General features: G+C 42.3%; 1 non-coding gene across 1 annotated transcript; it reads right to left on the bottom strand.

Annotated features, from left to right (window-relative positions):
• Positions 1 to 403: 403 nt before the first annotated feature.
• Positions 404 to 494, bottom strand: trnar-ucu (transfer RNA arginine (anticodon UCU)). The gene is given in 2 exon segments: positions 404 to 439; positions 458 to 494. It is a non-coding gene; the product is annotated as a tRNA-Arg (tRNA).
• Positions 495 to 5,897: the final 5,403 nt, after the last annotated feature.

The raw sequence follows: 5,897 nt of genomic DNA, 5'->3' as shown, positions 1-5,897 counted from the left end.
GCCAATCAACTTTTAATCCTCCCTGATGACAAAATCAAAATTTCCCGGCTGGGATATTTGTCCCCGTCCAGTTGAAGTGCAAGTCGTTCCTCTTGTACAGGTCGCCTTGACCCCAGAACAGATCCCAATGATCCAAGTATCTGATTCCCTTCCCCCTGCTCCAGTTCTCCAGCTATACATTCAATCGTTCCGGACTTGTTTTGCCGTAAATTCCCCTCTGAGACAAATTCCACTTGAAATACAAAGAATAGAATGCACAAACACCGGCCAAGCTGATGTACCGAAACCACGCGGTAGCTCCCGCTGCAGCTGCCATGTGCCCCAAACCAAGCGATGTCATCTGTCATTTCCTGTCACAGCTCGGGTTCTGCTTGCAGCAAAACTGATTCGCAGAAACAAACCCCGACTCTGGTGGGACTCGAACCCACAAACTTTGAATATGTTATCAATGCACCAGTAGAAGTCCAACACGCTATCCATTGCGCTACAAAGCCGTTTTACCAATTCCAGCTGCTGCGTAGCAAACCTAGGTCTCCACATCCATCTCACTTTTTTTCTCCAGTCTCCTCTCTCCTCCTGGTAAGGGGGAATCAGTCCTTCAGTCCGCCACACTCTGTACTGTAAACAGAAACGATAAAACATTTCCTCTGTCAATGGACGCTGTCATTTCGATGTTCCCATACTGTTGTCAGAGCAACGAACATTTTCAATTTGAATGGGTAAAGAGACTTGCTGGTGTTTCGTCTTGTCATGCGGGACGAGGTGTCCCGTGGAGAAGGTGTTCCGTTCAAAGACATGGTAGAAGATCCCATCGAGCAGGAGACACCCCACTTGTGAGAACTTTCATTGATTGGACAAGGACCGGCAAATCTGGGTTCCTTTCCTATCCACATGAATCGCACACAAGGGTCATAATACCAAAATATTTCGAAGCATAGTTAGGAATTAGGTTCATCGTGTATTCTCTGTCATTCAATAATTACTGATATTTTTTCAACAACATCCTGCCGCCTTCTCCCTTAATCCGAAATGCCCTTGCCCGTCAAAAGCCGAGCAACCACTGTCTTAAGTATTTGGCCTCTGTGGCAAAGAACTCGGTAAATTCCAACGATTTCATCACGCTCTGGCTGAAGGAATTCCACATCATCTAAATTTAATGGGATGTCCCTGTGTTTTCAGCCTGTGCCCTCGGATGCCAGAGTCTCCTATTAATGGAAACATCGTGCCGTGGTTGACACAGTTAATGTAGCAGTTGATATCGTATTGGGAAGAAGTATTGCTCCGAAATACAATCCCATCTATCAGCTGCGGAACGCTCTTCCGATACACCTATCGAGGGTCGGCTGGCGAAAGGGAAATACCGTGTGATACAATGTACCAGCTGGGATTTACAAATTATCTTACACCTTGTGGCAACATGCCAGCTGTTTGTAACTTCTCTCGAAACTCCAATTAAACAGGAATCTGGGAACTCTCCAATTATTTCCGTAAATAATCAGTAAATTATCAGATATTTCAGTCAGAGAGAGAGGAGAGAGATTAGAGAGGGGAGAGAAACAGAAAGACAGATAGACAGACTGACAAACAGGCAGAAAGCTGACGGATGGAAGCGACTGTGTTCAGTGTGAAATAGGAGTGGTGTGATGTTCCCGTTATCAATTGATGTCCCCAGATGAGCCTACCCATGGGGTTGTATATTCTCAGACTGCAACACAATCCCGGATTATTGAAACAGCAGTTCAAGACAGTTGCTATGGAGAATCGCGCGAAGGGCCACGTGATGCCCCTTCCTGATAACAGCTCGCCCTGGGGAGTCATCAGTGACATGTTCCAAAATTCCCTGTCTGTCTGAGATGGAAGTGGGGCCTTTCATCACGTACACCGAAGACGATAACTGTTGCAATGTGGAAACCTGCTGTAATAAAGTTGAAAGCGAAGTCGGAATTGCGGACTGTCACCTATTATGCCATGTGTCTGTGCGCTGCCAGGCTTGGTCATTCTTCACTGAGCCAACATCACTTCTGTCCTGAAGCAAAAGCTCCCAACGTATCACTGACCACAGTCTACCACAGCCGCTGGAAATTCAGCTGAGTGAGGCAGGGTCACGGATACAGGTTTCATGTGCAGTGAGCGTGTGGACACAGGATGTTGACAGGATCTCAACAACGTTGTTCTTTGAGTCACTACATTCTTGAGTGTTAGATAGTGGGACCGTCGTAAAGTGAGGAGGCGACTTATTCTTATTGTTTGAATTTCTTTCTTTTTCAATCTTTTTATTAGTTTTCAAATTAGGACAACACTATATATATATCCACACACATCGGTAATTATACATATGGTGCAGAGAGATCAGGATAGCAATCAATACAGTTAATATATTTATTCACAAGGAGTAATCTAGACCTCCCGCTCTCTTATTGTGAACAAATACAAAAGGAAAGATTTAAATGAAATGAAAGAACTCCCAAATTGAAAACAAATACTGATAATAAACCAAAAAAAACAAAAACTTCAAAAATCTGGGTTGATATTTCTTCATTAAAAAGAAAAATAGCATTACTGTGTCGTCAGTTCCGCTCCTCTGTATTCAAGAGTTATTGAAAGGGATCTGAAAAAGGTCAACTTATATCATATGGAAATATTGAATAAATGGACTCCAAACCTCCTCAAATTTAAGTGCAGGATCAACTCTTATTTTTTATCTAAGTTTAAGCATGCTATCGTTTGAGAAAACCACTGAAAAGTGGTGGGAACTATCGGATCCTTCCATTTGAACAAAATGGATCGCTTGGCTATTAATGTGACATAGGCGATCATACGACGAGCAGATGCAGATAATGCAGACATCTAGGCGAGATTCCATCATTGGTAACGCAAAAATTGCAATAATAGGATGAGGTTGTAAATACATATTCAATACAGATGAAATAATGTTAACAATGTCTTTCCAATATTTTTCCTGAAGGGTACAGGACAGAAACAAAAGTGTCAGGGAAGCCACCCGCGAATTACATCTGTCACATATAGGATTTATATGATGATAAAAACGGGCTAACTTGTCCTTCGACATATAGGTCCTGTGAACTACCTTAACCTGTATCAAAGAGTGTCAAGCACACACAGAAGATGTATTAATCAATTGAAGGATTTTCTTCCATGTCTCTGCAGGTAAAAGTATCTGGAGTTCTATTTCCCATTCATTCTTAATTTTATCAAGTTCCTCTGAACGTATTTTCATAATCCGATCATAAATTATTGTTATCAGATCCTCCTGATAAGGATTAAAACCTAATTTGTTTCCCGTAATTTCAATTATATATGGTGTCGGTAAAGAAGGCAAAATAACTTCAAAAAATATTCTCATCTGTAAATATAAAAATAATGTGATCTGGGAAGATTATGTTTATTAGACAACTGTTCAAAAGACTTAAAAAAGTTATCAATGAATTAATCTCGAAAACATGTTGTACCCTTTGTTTTCCATAAGGAAAAGGCTGTCTCATTTCCATCGAATTTCCACTGCTGATCACGGATTCAGTTGAGCATTCACCGCCTCCCCACATCCAGGCCCTTCGAGAAGCGTTTGTTTTCACACTAACCCCGATTATTTCATACTTCCACCCGTGAATTTCCCTGAATTTATCAGGAATTCAAAAATATCCATGCTTGACTCACCAGTAAGATCAGCTGGTGAAATTATTAATTCACATCTTCTGCTTTGCTTATCAATGTAACATTTTGAAGGAAGTGTGAATGTCCAGTGTTTTTCCAGAAATCAGTTCCACTGAAAGTAATATATCCATCCTCATCGCCAATCTTCCACTGGAGTTGTGGGTTTCATCAGACTCAGTGTAATTGGCTCTGATAATGTTCTGTGGCTGGTGAATGTTAATTTTCGGATTGTTCCTTTATCAGAGAGAACGTGGTGGCGATTGTGATTCTGTTCCGTGGAAAGTGCCGTCTCTACAGGTGTGTCTCTTGCTCACTCGTGGCTATGGCAGGGGCAGATCTGTTAGTCGTGACCAATAATGTGCTACTCTATCATGTGAAAGAATTATATGCCCCAACAAGTTTCTTGTAGATTACCCAAGTGTGCTGTCTCCGGACGGCTCTTTATCATGCCACCACTGACATGTCTGTGTGGTTGACACTCTCATTCACATTTGATCGATATGTGATGATTTGTTGTCAGAAGCTGAGGATTACATTTCGTTCAGAGAAAACTGCAGCTATGGTTACAGGGACTGTGATCACGCTGTTCTGTTGCAAAAAGCATCCCCTGATACTTAACTGTTCAACCTTATTTTACACAACGCGGGGCACAATGAGGTTGTAGAGTGAAACTTCATTTTTATTTTGAAGTGACATGATTAATGTTCAGGTGGATTCATTACATTTTTAACCAAATTCTCTCGATGTTCCTGATATCACTGCTCAGTGCTCTGACCATCGGGCGCACTTTAGCGGCCAGTAGAGTCCGGGGGAGGCTGAGAGGCAGCAAGAATGATGTGACTCAGAAAGATGCCGAGATGGAAAACAGAAGGAAGTCCATCATCTTACTCTTTGCCTTATGGGGTAACTTCCTACTGCTTCGGATGACGTCTTTTGTACTTCTTCTGTTAACGCAAATTACAAAGCCGGTGACTGTGATCCGATCATTATCACGGACCAAGCCAGCGACATGCTCCTGCTTTTGAGCTATTGCACGAACACTTACAATTATGCAGTGACGCAGTCTAAGTTTAGACAGGAACTGAAGAATGGAATAAAATAACCGCTGAGAATGATATTTCAATGTATCAAGGAAAGAAAACAACGCAGAAATTCCGGTCATTAGAATTCAGCAGCACCTCATCTCCCGTTTCCCCTGAGATCAAACTTCAGACGAAACGTCTCTCGGCCACACCCACAAATCCTGTGCATTTCCATAATCGGCGTTATTGAATATAATCGACTATTTCGCCTTAGGTTAATGCCGAGTGACCGGGTGTTCATAGAATTGCGCATAAACCAGCACAGAATGATGTTCAAAACTTTGCTTTGTGTGAAGGCTGATGTGATAATTCAATGTTATGTTCTCCTTCACGGCCAGCGCATTTGGCAAGCAGTGGAGAAGTGTGAAAATACCAGTGTAATGACGTTGCAAGAAAGAAGGACACACGAGCACGGGTTATGTTCAGTACAACAAAGCACTGATAATGATGAAGGTCACATTTTGGCTCCACTTTTCTCTTTGCTTCCAGCAACTTCGGGGCAGCGCTGTTTCGATTATTTTCGAACTTTGGTCTGTCCGTTTCTCGCCGCCAATGAACTCTTGTCTGCGGACAGTGGTTATCAGCCTCTGCGAAATGGTGTCGCCAGTGACTAATATCTCGGTCTAGTCCAGGAAAACTGCAGTGTTAAAGGGTAGTGTTTGGGACGTGTCCAACAACACTAATATTGCCCGTTGGAAGAAATTAAAATGAATTTATGAAAGTGGATCTTCCTGCAGCAAATCCTCTGGATATAGATGTGCTTCACAATGTTTACAAGTTTGCTGAGTAGTGGTTTCCGCAATTGTGAGCGACCATGAACACAACTTTCGGCGACATTTCACTCTTGTGTAATGTCTCAGGAAGGCAGTGGTTGCACAGACATGCACCGCAAGTATTGATCACTGGTTTGCAACAGGGCAGTTTCTGACGGAGCAGGAGGGTGGCGTCTGTTTCCATCAGCGGTGGGCACATTGTAATCGAATGTCAAATTTAAAAAAGAAGAATATGCTCCATGTCATTCCTCAGTTGATTCCCAATTATTCGACCCTTCCAAGGAGGGCAGGTTGCACGTTTTTTTTATAACAATCCTGAGCATTGCTAAATAAATTCGTAAGAATATCACTGTCGATGTGGGAAACAAGT

Source organism: Pristis pectinata, unplaced genomic scaffold, assembly GCF_009764475.1.
Source record: "Pristis pectinata isolate sPriPec2 unplaced genomic scaffold, sPriPec2.1.pri scaffold_170_arrow_ctg1, whole genome shotgun sequence".
NCBI classification, from domain to species: Eukaryota; Metazoa; Chordata; class Chondrichthyes; order Rhinopristiformes; family Pristidae; genus Pristis; species Pristis pectinata.
Note: the sequence above shows the minus strand (reverse complement) of the source record. Positions and strands in the feature narration are given on the sequence as shown.